Genomic DNA, 16,154 nt, shown 5'->3' with positions numbered 1-16,154 from the left:
GATAATCGCTACATCTTTATTTAGTAAAAACATTACTTTGGATTAGATAATGACTATAGTCGGTCATATTCTCTTAAATAGTAGTACACATTCAACCTTGCCCAGAGTTGTGGTAGTTCCATTGCTGAATAATACAAAATATGAACATGCATCAATTTCACGAATGGTGAACATCCAACTCTTTTGATGTCCGACAATCCAAACCTGGGAACACTCTTAAAAAATTTATTAATAACCACTTTGACTCAAATAGCCTCTACCTCGTAAAGCTACTTCTAAGGGGGCTTCTTTGAGTGCAAAATATAATAACTCGCATATTCAACCTAAATTGAACTTGTTTTTCACAAGAAGTCAAAACTATGACTAATGCAATGTCTAGCAGACACTCCAAAACAAACACACAAGTCAACCCGAAAAGTTGTAGCATTTGATGATACGTTAAAATCTGAATATCTTATAGTATAATCGAAGAACTTCCGAATGTGGGATTCCAGGCTTCCAGCAAGGTCATCAAAATCTGAATGCCTTATATTAATAGCTTGTTAGTTTTACAATATCAAAGTAGATTAACTAATATACGAACACATACTTTGAAATGCTCGATCTTTGAATGCACTCCCTCATCAAATTGCCGTAATGTAAGGCCAATCTATGAGTATCATACTTCGAAATCTGGAATGGATTCAACAGGCTTCAGATATTTTAATTACACGAAAATTATTGAAAACGTCACGCCAACACACATAACAACATTAGATGAGAATGAAAATAGTTGTATACTTTGTATGCCAAGGAGCTACTCTTCAAATTAGTTGTCATCTTGAATGACGGGTATATCGCACATGTGAGCGAAACTAATCTGGAACGAAAACAAATGCTCTCGATACCTTCCTCACATCTCCCACCCCCTCCCTTTCCCTGATATGGGCTCATCACTAAACCTAATGCAAACCACACTTGACAAAATCAACGAAGATTAGCATTATCTTTAAAGTTGATGCACCTTGATAAATAACTGAGAGAGGTGTCGAAGATCAGCAAACACGGCTTCTATCCCTGCATTGAAAAGTATGAATGAATTTTAGAAATAAGAGATAATTAAAGGGAACAAATATATCAATTTTAACAAAATGGAAGGAATGTACCCAAACAAACAGTTTATTACTTGTATGATATGATTTAAGAAAGACACAGATTCCAATATTGTCCAACGGGATGAAATATATCCACAAACAGCTAATTACTTGAATGAATACGATCTTTCAGTTAGGGTCACTGTTTTCTCTAACATAGTTCTTTACAAAAAAAAAACATCTCATTCTACTACTAATTTTGCCTTAACCCATAAACCGTCAGTCCGACTGTCACTCCCCTACTCTAACAACCTTTCAAATACGGATTACAAAAATGTCATTTTATCGTTCTGATTTTTTTTTCCAAACAGAATATAGCACTCGTTATGGTAGGTGTTAGGTCTTTATTTCACCTATCAAGATCATTTAAACTCAGTTATCCTACCCATCACTCAACTTTAGAACATTGTTAAACCAAAAACATTACTCCTAATCTATCCCTCAATTACCCATATATATTGAACATATTAGAGTTGCTCTTAAGTCTTAATTACCAATTAGCAATCAATTCACACAAACTCAAGAACAAGACCGTCTGAACTCTGAACAACCAATAAAAATGTACGAATGCTATGCCCAAAATTGTTTGATTCTTGAATCCTAAAGACTTATCCAGCATATAAAAAGAGAATTTCAGGTTAGATAAATTATGTTGTACTTTCTTTTATGACAAAAATAAGACTACATGACATATGTGGAAAAAAAAGGGAATTACCAACTCTTTTTTACATTTACTTCTATCAATATTTTTTATTTTGGATTTCATGATCAGTCACCTCTCTACTATTCAGTCTGCTTCCTATTACCTCTCCCTTCTTGTCTTCCCTCCCTCAATCCCTTTGTGTCTCCCCCGCCCCCGCTCCTGACCATCTATCCCTCCTTCCTCTCAATACGGGAAAAAAAAAGTATAAACGCCCTCCCTCCGTTCTTGTCACCCTCCGCCCCTCTGCCTCCACACCAAAGTTATTGACTGTTAATACGCTGTCTTCATTAAGATAATTAATGCCTTTTAATTACTCTATACCCTCCCTCCCCTCCCCGAGTGCAATTTTCCACGACATGCCTTCTATTCTACATTGAAATTTAATGTTTATCGCTTAGTTCGCTTCTTCATTGTTTTATTTCATTTTCAAGAACGAATACTAAGAAAAGTACAAAATATAATATCAAATTGATGTTATTTCTCCTAAAGACAAGAAACTATTGATAATATACCCTCCCCGCCTTTCCTTCTAATTACACCTCAACACTAAAAACAACCTCCTCTTCTACCTTCCAATCCCTCCTCCTACATCTCTCACAATCAATAATAATAAATCTGACAACCCATCCCTCTCTCCGTCTATCCCCTTCCCCGTCCTGCTCTAAATCAACAAAACCAAACTAACATTGCCGCTCCCCCCGCCTTCTTATCCCTCAATCTCAACAAAACAGAATATAGAACATCTCTCCGTCACTGCATTCCTTATCCCTTCCTCTTTCCGCCAACCTCCCCCCTACTTTCTCTCTCCTCTAACTCCGCCCAATTATCTATCACTTTCCTTTCTCTCACTCTTAACAAAACCAAGCACATACACTCACACTCTCACTGTTTGCCCATCTCCTCTAACTACTATATGCTACATTGCTACCTACTTCATCTTCTTCTCAAATCAATGACCACAAATTTGTGAAGTTCTTGTTCATACAATCAGATTTATAAAAATAGTACTTGTTCATACAATCATACCTATATTGTTTTTGATAAAAGGCCTACAATGAGATTCAAAAGTCCATTCCGTGATCACCTTTGGCCTGAGTTGAGTGGAGTTATAATCTTCTGTGGAACATGAACACAACCAAATAGAACTAATCGATCCCTAATCAAGGAATAGTACTTATAAAAGTCGCAACAATATAACATAGGGAGTATAGAGAATATTCCAGTCTTCTTAATTAAGTTCACATATCTTTGTAAAATATGTCGTAGATATTGTTTTCCTTCCTTGTATTATTTCCGCATCGTAGCATATTCTCTGTATATAGTAGTCTTGGTAAATAAGTCATTAGCTAACCCTAGCTCCCGTCTCTTGTACAACTCATCCTTCATGAATTAATTATGCAATTCTTAACTTAATAAAACGTCTTCCGTAATTTTCTAAACCTTATCAGGGAGTACATAAGAGCGTATTGCAATTGCACAATTTAGGAGTATCTGATGAGGAGTTCATCCTAAGACAACAAGCACATACCTCATCCTAAGACAACAAGCACATAACAGTTGATCATTAGACATTAATGCTCGAAACATGTAACAGTCATGTTTTAACAACAATGTTCAATTCTCACCCCCTGTATTATGAAATGCTTTGTCCCGAGTCACAGAAACATGACGACAGGAGCTTATTATTATTCTTGATGAAGAACATTAGAAGAGTTGAGGCCTGAGGGGGAGTATTCTTTTCTTCTTGATTTTTCTGCCGTAGTGTTTGAAGTTATTCTAATAGTATTGTTGGCTTAAAAGAAAAGATTCCTAACTTTGTCAAGATTGCCGTTGATTAAACTATACTCTCTCTGTCTAACTGAATAGTTTGTGTTTGCCTTCTACTCTTATTTATTAGAGCTTATGCAAGTAAGAGTAGAGTTCAACAAGCATTCTCGACCGTACAAAACCTGCCTATAAAGTAAACGTAAACGTAAACTATTGGATGAATCATTAGAAAACGAAATACACAAATTAACTGATGCAATAGAGGAAGTACCATTTTTCTCCTCGGTGGGTCAGCCTACAAGTATCCTGTTTAGTTGGCTAGATGACTAAAGTTGCCTTAAGACCTGCACGAAGAGGGAAGCGCACGTTATGATCACATATTCACAAATCACATCTAGTTCTTCCCTTTCCTTGTAGCAGTACTAAGGTTTATTCAATGGAGTAAAAATCTTACCATAGGAAAAATCAGGTTCAAAAAATTGGCAGTCAATAAAAAGCATGCCTGTAGCAAAATGAGATTACACCAGCTAGTAGTTCCATGTATTGTACTCACTCCTCAGCACAGAGGCCTGCACGGGATTCAATTGCTCATTCCGTGATTGCCTCTAGTCAATTGCAGTTACTACTGTGGAGCACAAACACAACCAGCAAAAACTAATTAGCATCTCGTAACCGGAGAAATAGCATTCGTAACAATATTAAATACTCCGTACATAACTAAAAGAGCCTATTACATTTAGTAATATAGACTGGTGAATCAGTGCAAATTCATGGATTACCACAATTAACTTACCCGGCCTACAAATGATCCATTTATAAGCCTCGTCCGACGCCATAATTAATTCCATAATTAACTGAGTTCACGTATAAACAATTTCAAGAAGCGTCTCTCATCACGCCATCTGTGTACCTACAAATTAAACCAACAAATTTAATCATATTGTAAACGAACTTGTCCAAACTAAAAAATAATCAAAAATATCGTACACGTCGCAAGTTGTCAAGACTCAGTAGGTAACCAACATCTTACCTCAACTACTCAACATATTTCCAGCTCATAAATTGAGACTCACCGAGTACTCAGTTGGCATAACTCGGGCTACAAAACATAAACTAAGAAAGGAAAATACATGTTTGACGAAGCGAATCGAGTACTCAAAACCAATATTTTGTGCCAGATGATATCAATGTTCATATCTTCATAGTCAATCCTAGCCGAGACAGAAAGATTGATCAAAACACCATAATTACAAGCTTCTATTGCCGAGTACTCAGTTGGCATAACTCAAAGTTATAGTCTCACGAGGTTGTTCTACTTCTAAGTGAACACAAAGAGAAGCAATACCAAAATCTTCATAGCAATAAGGTGGATGGGATATCTAACCTAACTTCAACTTCCACTTCAAAAACCATCCATATTCAACTGATCTAAAACATACCTAATTACAAGCTTCTATTGTCGAGTACTCAGTTACTCCAGCAAATAATCAATTACTCCAAACACAGGTACCGTTTTCAAAAAAAAAAACAGAGACATTTTTTATCTACAAAATTCATTTGCGTTACAGAAATAACAAAATACCCAATGACAATGAATATAAAAATATAAAATGAGAGAGAGGAACCAGATTATAAGAGTCATGGAGACATTGTGATGTTGCAAATGAAGACGTCGTACGAATTGAGAGCGGTTTGGCTGTGAGGAAGGTATTAGGAAATGAAAATGGAGAGGATGAGGATGAAAGAATAATCATGTTAACTATTAATATTCTCAGCCAGATGATATCAATGTTCATATCTTCATTACTCAACCCTAGTCGAAACAGAAAGACTGTTCAAAACACCATAATTACAGTCTTCAATTGCCTAAAAGTCCTCTAACTAATCGTCACATAGAATCATTCCCCCCATAAATTATAAACAAAGTAAATGACCAACGATAAAATGACGCCAACTCAAAAAAAGGTGAGTAAACTAAGTAAATCGACCATGAGAGCCATTGCGGATATTGATAGACGGTAGTGAAAACTTTTTAATTAACTTTTTAGAAAGTGTGTATGAATTCAAGACAGGTAAAGATTGAGGTCATTCTACCCACCTCACTACGACAAAACTGGCTAGAAATTAGCAGATTCATACCTCCTTCATGTACAGTGGTCCACAAAACGCTTGAAATTTAGCGTCCATAGTCGCTTGCTCCTTCGAAAATTGGGACTTAGAGCTCACCATCTTCTCCCTAAATGAGAGTAAACAAAAAGCAAACGAATGAGAAGCTATAAAACAAGGGCAGTCATAAATCCACTGGGCATATGAACTATTTCACAGAAATCAGCTATGGCTTAAAACTGTCCATACTGTGAATGTTACAATTATAAGCGACATAAAAAAAAGCAAGTTCTTTAAAGTAGAAGAAACAATACTAACCTTGTAAATAGCACCCAGGAGGAGGATCGATAGGCCTTAAAATGCAGTTGTACCCACGTGGGTATGACATGTTGTGGACAGCGGGCCACCCACGGGGGCGCTTGGGTATGGAAAAGAGAAACAAGCGTTTGCATTTTTGTATGGAGTCGCCACCAATTTTTATGGGAAATTGGAACCGTTCGAATACCTCGTGTCATGTCAAGACACAAAGTAAAGACATGAACACTAAGCAATCGTTACCCTTAGCATTCTATGTCTAGAATGACTCTCGTGGATGCCAATGAACACGGGTGCTCACGGAGATCTGGAGTAAGGGGTGAGGGTACGTATTAGGAAGCTCTTTTGATCGAACACCTAATCCCGCCCGCCTCGATAGCGGCCTCTACGAATGATTAGGGAGTTTATTTGTACTTGATATATTGTCGGCTATATGCATGCAATGCAACATCCATTGTTTTAATCCTAACATGTGAGAATTAGACTAAGTCGGTGAGCAATTAGTTAGGCATACAATTGGGTCAAAGTTGGATTTAATGTTCAATTACATGTGAAAACATACAAATGATAAAAGAAATACAATAATTATAAATTACAATAATGAAAATTACAATAATTACAACGGATTAGGCGATTTATGTCGAAAATACCTCTAAAACGGATAATTTGATAAAAAAGGGAATAAAAGAATAAAAATAAATCAACGAACGGGAATTAGCGATAATACGGATAATAGTTAATTAATATGTAGACTAATTAAACTAAGTCAAGGCAGAAACGGAGTTCAGGGACAGAACTCAGCCAGGAATAGGCGCAGCAGAGCTGCGTCCTTTGGAATAGGCGCAGCAGACGCTGCGTCTGTTCCTTGGCTCAGTTCTGGCTGTGAAGCCGTAATTGCAAGCCGTTAATATTAATTGGTGATTTAATGATTGATTGATGATATTTACTCGGATGAAAGTGATTAGCATGTTATTTAACATATGAAGGGGTCATAAAAACAGTACAATATGAATGAGACGGATGCAAACGAATTAATACGAGGATGGAATAATTACAGAAGTGAAAAATATTAATGAGTCCAACAAATTAAATCAATTGATTAGGTTAGATATGATGGATTAATGACGAATATATGAACAAGCAGATGAAAACTATATCAAAGACGAATTCCAGAAACTCAATATGAACAAATTGAACCTCCACAACCCGGAATTGAATTTATTGACGAAAACCCGCAAATATTGGATTATTAGGGATTTAAGTCGGATTTATGATAAATTATACATGTGAATGAATGATAATTATAATATACATGCGAATTATATGCTATTATGGTGAAGAAATTAAAGAACAAACGAAAGAAAAGAAACAAGAACGAATAAACAGAGGACGAAGGAAGAAGAAAGGAAGCAGAAACTGCGGCAGCCTCACGAAGAGGCGCAGCAGACACTGCGCTCCTTCGAAGAGGCGCAGCAGTTGCTGCGTCCTTTCTCGACGTCTGTCTACTGGAAATCCGTAAAAAAGGTTTTAAAGCACAGTTTTAGAAATCGGTTTTAATTGGGTATTTTCGACATAAACCTTACAATAATGATACAATAATTAAAATACAACAAATAAAAGAGAGATTTACACCCTCAGACTTACATGTTGACGAAACGAGAAGGACTAAGATATCGATTAGTGATGCTCGACGCGAATGCAAAGAAAGTGCCCTCGTAAGAGGAAAACGATTAATTAATTAAGTTGATTATTGTGTAGTTGGTCAAATTGGTCGGTCATGCAAACGGAGAGGCTGGTACTCAGAAAGATCCGAGCTTACGTGGTCGAAAGTTCAAGCACGTAGATGCCAAAAAGTAAGAACAAAGTCTAGAATGCAAAGGGAGAAGAGAAGGGCGGACACTCGCGTGAGAAATATGAGGAGCGAAGGCTCCTATTTATACTAATCACGTGAAGGAATTAGGGTTTCAGAGACTCTTTGGAAGTGAATCTCGGAAAGATATGAAAAAGATACGAGAAACATGCAAGAAAAGGGCCTGGGAAGAGGCGCAACAGCCACTGCGTCCCTTGGAAGAGGCGCAGCACCTGCTGCGTCTGTTCCCAAGTAGTTTCCTCCTGCAGAAGAAAGATCTCCGTGTTTGAGTTATGGTAGGACGGAAATAATTCGATTTTCCTTAATATCTTATGTGAATATTACGGGAAATTGCTTACTAAAAGATAAAATTTATGAGATATGGAATAGAAATATCCGGAACATTCCAGAACATTCTGACTCGGGATTTAACGGTTATCAGAAAATGGAGACGGTTTTAGGCCCAGACTCCGAATGTACTCTAATTACTGTCAAAACGACCGTATCGGGACGTAGATGACAACTAAGAGGTAGACATTAATATTTGAGCAATCACTTGACGATAATCTTACAAACTGTCACAAATCGTTCCGCGTATCAAACATGCGGCCCAATCATCACCGGGTGGTTTGCGGGAGGTGCAGAAATGAGGTATCTACAGAGCCCCCACTTTGACTGAGGCTTGGACAAGGCAAAAGTCAAAGTATAGCCATCAGGTCAATCGAAGATTACAACCTGACGACTATGGCGACGCGAGGCGGTTCAAGGGGTCTGAACCAAGGACCTGTCGTCGGGAACATTTTAGAGTCTATCGACTATCGGGGAGGGTCGTTTAAAGTCCATTAGACTACGTAAGGAAGCTCGCCAGCCATAAGAAGAGACCATACCTGAGATACCCCTGGGTGAAACGGGATCAAGACGCTTGCAAAACTCTTTGTCCAAGATAACTTGGTGTCTGAAGGCATTAGGGGGTCACAAGGATTCTGAAGAAACTTCTTAATACTTCTGAAGGCTAACTCTGAAGGCTACCTCTCACTAAAGGGAAGGCTGAAGGATACTTCTCTCTAAAGGACTGAAAGGGGTTTTCTGAAGGTTATCTAAAAGATTAAAGTAAGTTTCTGAAAGATCTGAAGGGTTTATCCTAAAAAAGGGTTACCTAAAAGCTATGAAGGTTTTGGTTTGGGAACTTCTGGAGAACGATACCTTTGTCGCACTCCGCGGGGAAACAAGAAACATTGCGAGTAGCAGGACACAGGCGGGAACTGCTGAGGAGAAAACTGCTTTGGTAGTCTTCGGGAAATAATTGCGGGTAGCAGGACACAGGCGGGAACTGCTGAGGGGAAATCTGCTTAGGTAGATGTCAATCCTCGCGTCTTGAGAGGGACAGTACGCCCGCTTACTCTCGCCAGAGACACGATTGGGAGTTATTCTTCTTGTCATGAGAGGGAAAGTATATCCGCTTACTCTCGCTGGAGACATAATAAAGGTGTGTCGAATTCTGTGAAGGAATCAATGCTCGTTGCGACAAGCAAAAGGTCTTGGAAGGAATAAATAATATGCGACAGTCCGCTGCTGGCTTGGAAATGCGGGCCGGAACGAAAGAAAATCGTCAAACGGACCAAAAGAATGAAAATAGCATCGGGGAAGAGGCGCACCAAAGATGGGCCCACAAATAACAAACTTGTAACGAATTTTTGAAAAATCCATATGGAGGGAACAAAAGGAAGAGGCGCAGCAAGAGCTGCGTCTCTTGGAAGAGGCGCAGCAAGAGCTGCGTCTATTCCCCAATTTGGTTTTCCTGCGTAAAAACGCGAAATCAGGAGGCTTTGTATTCATTTGCTCGAAACACAAATCACATATTTCTCTCTCAAATATTCACCATTTCCGCAAGGTTTGATCCAAAAGCTTACATTAATCATGACTAATCGAGGTATGTGTCTCAATCTTGCATTAATCGTCTACATTTGTCCAATTTTGAGCCGAAAAATCTAGGGTTTATGACCCTTTTGATCGAAAATTTGGGGCTTTTCCCCCAAACGCATTTGCCTTGTCAAATTGACATTAGAAATGGATAGTAGGTAATATTAGGAATATAACCATGTATTTTTTTTTGAATTTTCATCAAGTTTTGAGCCTTTGAGTGAATTTTGAGACGGTTTTACAGCTAAACCGTAAATTGCTTCGAAAATAGCCTTAGGATTGCCCATTTGCGATGAAACTTGATATTTGGGATCCTTGAATGATAGGTAAACTTTCTACCATCTCGGAATTTTGGTTTGTGACGGCTTTTTCAGGGCACTTATCTGGGGCATAATCACCATTATAGCGAAATGCTGCCGAAATTTTGACTCGAACCCGGAATTTAGGCTTCAAACTTGACTTGACTTGACCCTGATTACCACATGAGTGATCGGGTAGGTGGAAATATGGCCAAGGATGGCGAGAAAAGGAGCGGTTTCAGGGCTTTGAAGGCTCGAAAATCTCTTAACCAAGGCTCGTCGTCATGTGACGCGGCCTAAATTTGCTTTAATGTTGCAGGTGATGAGGCTTCTACTTCTGGGAGGACTCCCATGGAGATAAACGCTACTGAGGTCGAGAGGGCTTTGGAGCAGGCCTTCACCGCTGCGGTGATGGCTGCTGGAGACGAGGCTCACGAGGAGGAGGTCGTCGAGGAGGAGGAGGCCCCGAGACGGCCAACGCTCGACGAGGAGGTCGTCACCGAGGGGGCTCCGCGTGGGCTGAGACTTGGGAGAGCAGGCACCTGGTGTGGGCTGCAGAGGGTCACCTGTCCTACAGGACGGTGAAGAGTTTGGTAAATAGGAATTCACTACTCATTACCCATCCTCTTTCATTCTTTCATCCAAATTTCTTTCAAATTTTATGCAAAACTAAAGATAGCTTTGTTTCAAATCATAATAGGAGGCTGGGAACATCAGGTCGTTCTCGGGCTACACGACAGCTATGGAGCACTACGAGCAGCTGTCGGCGGAGGAGAGGGCCATGATCGAGCGTGGAGCGTTCGGTCCTTTAGTTCAGGTTTGGAGAGATATCGCGAAGAGGAAGTTGCGGGCTAACCTTAGCCTGGTCCGCGCTTTCTTGGACCGATTCTGGGATACGACTTCCACATTTCACATGCCTTTTGGTGAGGTGGGAGTCACTTTGGAGGATTACGGCATGATTTCTGGTCTGCCGTGTGAGACCGAGGAGGTGGTGTGGCCGGAGACTGCCATGAGGGCTCGGCCGAGGCGAGGAGATTGATCGGCTGGAACTTATCGCCGAAGGTCTGTTTTGATCTTGGGTTTGATACCCGCCTTACGTTCGAGACTACTTCGGGGAAGACCCCGCGCCGGTGACGATTGATGGGAGGGAGACGGCTCCTCCTCCCCTGTCTGGTGACCGAGCGAGGGCCTCGTGCGTGGCTTTGGTGGTTTCGTCTTCGATTTACCTCGGAGACAAGGGTGAGAGGGTCGTCGACGAAGATTCTTCCCTTCCTTTCGACTCCGAGTTCCCTAGGACGTTGGGACTGGGTCACTGCTGGTTTTGCGGTCCTCATCCGCTTCATGAGGGCCATGGTTCGTCCGGAGTTGATGGAGAAGGGGACTTCTCCTGGTGCTGTCAGACCTGGACTACTGCTGGAGGTATGAACCTACCTTTAAATTAACGTAAATTCCTTTCTTTATCAAATTACGAAAGATCGTTATTGATTATTTTGTCTTACAGGCGTGGGTGTACTCCTACTTCCCGGGCCTCGCGCCCAAGAGGACGGAGTCGCTGGAGAGGGCCTTTCCCGTCGTGAGGGATTGGGTGATGTGTCGAACGAAGAGCAAGCGTTCTTCTCACAACGTCTACCGGCGGGACGTGAACGCTCTTCAGCTGAGCAGCGTGAGTATCTCATTCATGTTTACTTGCTTCTTGCTTTTAGTTGATCGTAGGAATGATCCTTGTTTTATTTTGTTGCAGTGGGTGCCCAGACCTTGGGCGGAGTACGCTAGAGCGCCTCCTTTTGTGGCTGAGGTCCTTCGACCTAGGAGCTCGAGCCGACTGCTGTTGAGGACGTCGATGGGTCCTGTGTGGTACTTGGGCGAGCGTTTGGCTCGTCAGTGTTCACGGGACGTGTTGACGGTTCCCGTCGATCCTCTCAGGACGATGTTCAGGGAGCCTTCTGAGGCTGAGAGGGAGGCGGACTTGGCTGGTGCCAGTGGTGACGACCTTCTTCTCCTTGGCGAGGACTACTCGGCGTTCCTTTACGGGAGGTTGGCGTATTGGCCAGTAGTGGTGAGTATCTTTATTTTGATTTGATTTTTGAGAATCATGATGAAAGATCATCGATTGATGAGAATCATTTATCCTTGTAGGAGGTTGAGGCGGCGGGCATCGAGCCCCCAGAGTACCCCGAGACCCTTGAGTACACTGACGCGACCGGGAGGACGACGATCTCCGAGCTGCGGGACTTTGACGTAGCTGTGACGGATCTTGGCTGGACGATCGCGATCCGATTCGGAGGGTGAGCCTCTAACTTGTATAACCTTTGTGTAAGAACACATTTGATTGAGTTTGTTCAATTTGTTGAGAATTTCTTTTTGAAAATGCAGGTTGCGCCGTCTCGGTTTGTGGCGTTGTGGAGGGTGGCCAACCGGCTGCGAGCTACTGCCGTCGAGGCACTTGTCGGCGGTCGAGGTCGTCAGGTATGAACCTTACGCCTATTTCATTTTTGATTTTTGACTTTTCTTAGATTTGCTTGGAACGATTGACATGAGCCAATTTATTGTTTACAGGGTGACCGCGAGTCGGAGCGAGAGTTGGCCCAGTCTCGGGAGGAGACGGCTCGCTTGTTGAGGGAGCTCGAGGTTCGGGACGCCGAGATCGCCGTTCTTGTGGCGAGAGTTGCAGAGTTGGAGGGCGCCCAACAGTAGTTTGGTGTACCTTTTTGTTTGTATTTTGCACATTTGGACATTGATTTTGAACATTTTTTTTTTGAACTTTGCTTGGGGCTCGAGCCCCTAGTTTGTACATTTTCTTCATTTGGTATATATATGATGGCGTGAGCGCCTTTACTGCTGGATCGTGTTGCTTGTACCTGCAGGTTAGTTTTGAACAGGTTTGGTAGATGACGGTTTACGCCGCCGAAATTTACATGGAAAACACGCAAGGCATACATTTGTATACGTATGGCCTTAATTAGCGCAAAATGAGAGACTCAAGAGGAAAAATGCAAAAATTTTGCCGAAAATGACCGGACGGTAGGGAGGGTTACCCTCTAAAAAAAGAAAAAAAAAGGAAATTTATAAGTTAGAAATGTAGAAATGAAATTAAGAAATGAATATATACATGTAAAGATTCGTTAAAATAAACGAATTTAAAATGAAAATTATTTCCTAGAAACGAAAATGAAATGTATATATAAAAAAATGAAAATGAAATGTATTTCCTAAAAAAAACAATGTGCACATGTGGTAAAATGGCGAAATGCCGACGTCGTCTCGAAATGCGTGCCAGTGGAATTAGGAACCCTGAAACATGGTAATCTTCCCGTATTTACCAAAATAATAACCCGTAGGAATAGGAAATTATTCGTCATGGAATTAGGAAAGATCCAACGCGGAAAATCACAGAAGTGAAACTGAGGAAGAGGCGCAGCATGAGCTGCGTCTGTTCCCAAGCTGTCCTATTCTGACGGATTTTTGGAAACATCAATTAGTATAAATAGAAACATCGATAGAGCTTTTATTCACACAAATCTTCCGTCTCTTCTTCGTCTATTTACATAAAATTCTCAAAACAAAACTTTCATCATGAATACTTTGGAGATTCGCTTGAAGGAATGGACCAACGAGTTTTCAAATATGGAGAAGCATGATATGGGCTCTTATAATTTTGGATCGTTGTTGAGTTTGAAACTCATCAAGGTTGTGAAACCGTTCTTGGATGCTTGCCTTGACTACTGGGACCCGAACTATCACGTTTTTGTGTTCCCTGGGGGTGATATTTGCCCCTTTCCTGAAGAAATTGCTGCTATTGGTGGATGGGACTCCGAACATTTGCCTGCTATTCCTTCTACTTCTCAAGGGTACAAAAGCAAATTTAGAGATTTGCTCGGATTGACCAGGCTTGAGGTGGACCGTCTAGTTACCTCAAAAGGTGTGAGAATGTTGGACTTCATAGATCGATTCATCAACAGGGCCGACCCCACCGTTTCTCATGTTGCTAGGCGGAGGGCATTTGGCTTTTGCTTGTTGCATGTATATGTCTTCCAAGGGCATGTTGACGAAGACTTGAGAGGTGATCCCCGTCTTCTGGGCCTTGTTGAGCAGATGGAATTACGTAGGAGCCCGGCTTGCTTATGCTTAGGAGAGATTATTTTAGGCTTGGATAATAGGAAATCCAACCGTGATCTACCATTCTTGGGAAGTCCCGTCATTCTGCAGGTAAAAGACATCTTTTTTTTTTTATTTTTTTTCTCGTTTTTTTTTTCTTTTTTTTTCTCGTTTTTTTTTCTTTTTTTTTTCGTTTTTGATGTCTAATACCCGCTTCTGGTAGGTTTGGCTTATGGAATGGCTCCGATTGATCGAGCCCCAGTTCATGCGCTTTCCTATCATGCTCGTTCGATTGCGATGAGGACGCGGTTGTACATGGTGGACTTCACCCGGGTCTGTGATTATTGGAAGAACAAGCTGAAGAGTGATGATGGCCCGTTGATCGTGTGGGTCGTGCCATGGTGGCACCTTAAGTCTGTCACTGGAGTGTCTTCTTTGGATCCCACTAGGTCCGTGCGCATTCCCGGATTGGAGTTTATGGTGTGCATCTTCCCGGAGAGGTTGATGAGACAAGTTGGGCTGAAACAGACGATCCCTAGGCTTGATACCGTCCCGCAGACTGCTATGGCGCTTACTATAGAGAGCCGAAGAGAGTGGGCTATTAAATGGGCCCAAAGAAACATGTGGTTCTTGAACTTCTCCACCAATGCTTTATGGGTGTCGGATTCTTATCAGAGATGGAGAAAGGCTATCACTCCGGAAGAGCGCGAGAAATTAAGGAAGCGCGAGCCCATCGACTACAAGGTGCGCGAGGGAGAGAAAGAGAAGGAGAAGCATCTGACAGAGGGAGAAGAAGAAGCCGGGTTTCAAGTCATTCATCCGTCGAAGAAACCGAAGACTACTCCTGTCGCGGAAATGGTGATTGGCAAAAATGGAAAAGCTAGGCCTCGAGAAAGACCATTAGTTATTAGGTCTGAAGTGGCGCAAGAGCGTCCGGCTCGAGGTCGTGACAAGAAATATGACAAGAATGACAAGGGCAAAGGGAAGATGGAGGAATAGCCCGAGTCTTTATTTATTATTTGACTATTATTATTTATATTGTTGTAATAAAAAGGGTGGGGTTTTTAGAATCCTAGCCTATTCTATTTTTATTATGTAGCTTATTATTATTATTAAATGAATGAAATAAAAAAGGTTAAATGGTTATGAAACCGTTGTGATTTTCTTTTTATTATTCTTGTCGAATTTCAAATGCAATGCAAATGTCCTTCTATTTACATTTTAGATATAATGGGTTGAATCCCGTGAAGGATTGCCTACGTATTCACTTAAAGAAGCGAAATCAAACCCTTGCGCGTAGTTCGAGTAAATGTAAAAGAATAATTGTTCTAAGCAAGAGCTTGTAATGAACTTAGAAAATAAGCATGAGCTTTTTGCTTGTTCTGAAGGTGCAGATCAGTTTATTTGATGATATGAGGACGACAAATTTGTCAAAATGCAAGAGCACAGTGACATTAGCTTATTTCAGCTTGGCCAGGGGCCGTTTATCTAGTGCCACAAGAGCGACACGTGGGGTTACGCGAGGCGCGTTTTTGGCTCTATTCTAGGCATAGTATCGTTTCAGTTGGTCAAGGTTTGTCGGGTTTGAAAACTCATTCCCATCTAGGTCTGCGATCCTAACCGCACCCCCTGGGAGTATGGATTTGACTAGAAATGGTCCGGCCCAATTAGGTTTAAATTTTCCCCGTGGGTCGACAGGTAAAAGAGCTCTAACCGATTTGAGCACTAAGTCTCCTTCTTTGATGTTCCTTGGCCTAACCCTTTTGTTGAAAGCTCGTTTGATACGTGCTTGATATGTTTGGACATTATGCAAGGCGCGTAGCCTACGTTCATCCAGGAGGATGAGTTCTTCATACCTATCCCTTTTCCAATCGGCTTCCGGGATTTGACTTTCTAGTAAAATACGCAAGGATGGTATTTCTAGCTCGACTGGTTGTACAGCTTCCATGCCGTAGGTCAAATAGAAA

At 41.2% G+C, this 16,154-nt stretch overlaps 1 long non-coding RNA gene across 1 annotated transcript; it reads right to left on the bottom strand.

Moving 5' to 3' along the window:
* Positions 1-881: 881 nt before the first annotated feature.
* Positions 882-6,099, bottom strand: LOC141590831 (uncharacterized). Its single transcript, XR_012520509.1, has 4 exons — positions 6,028-6,099; positions 5,743-5,839; positions 4,397-4,513; positions 882-1,056 (listed from the first exon to the last, which is right to left on the bottom strand). It is a non-coding gene; the product is annotated as an uncharacterized LOC141590831 (long non-coding RNA).
* Between the last annotated feature and the right edge of the window lie 10,055 nt (positions 6,100-16,154).

Source organism: Silene latifolia, chromosome 7, assembly GCF_048544455.1.
Source record: "Silene latifolia isolate original U9 population chromosome 7, ASM4854445v1, whole genome shotgun sequence".
NCBI lineage: Eukaryota > Viridiplantae > Streptophyta > Magnoliopsida > Caryophyllales > Caryophyllaceae > Silene > Silene latifolia.
Note: the sequence above shows the minus strand (reverse complement) of the source record. Positions and strands in the feature narration are given on the sequence as shown.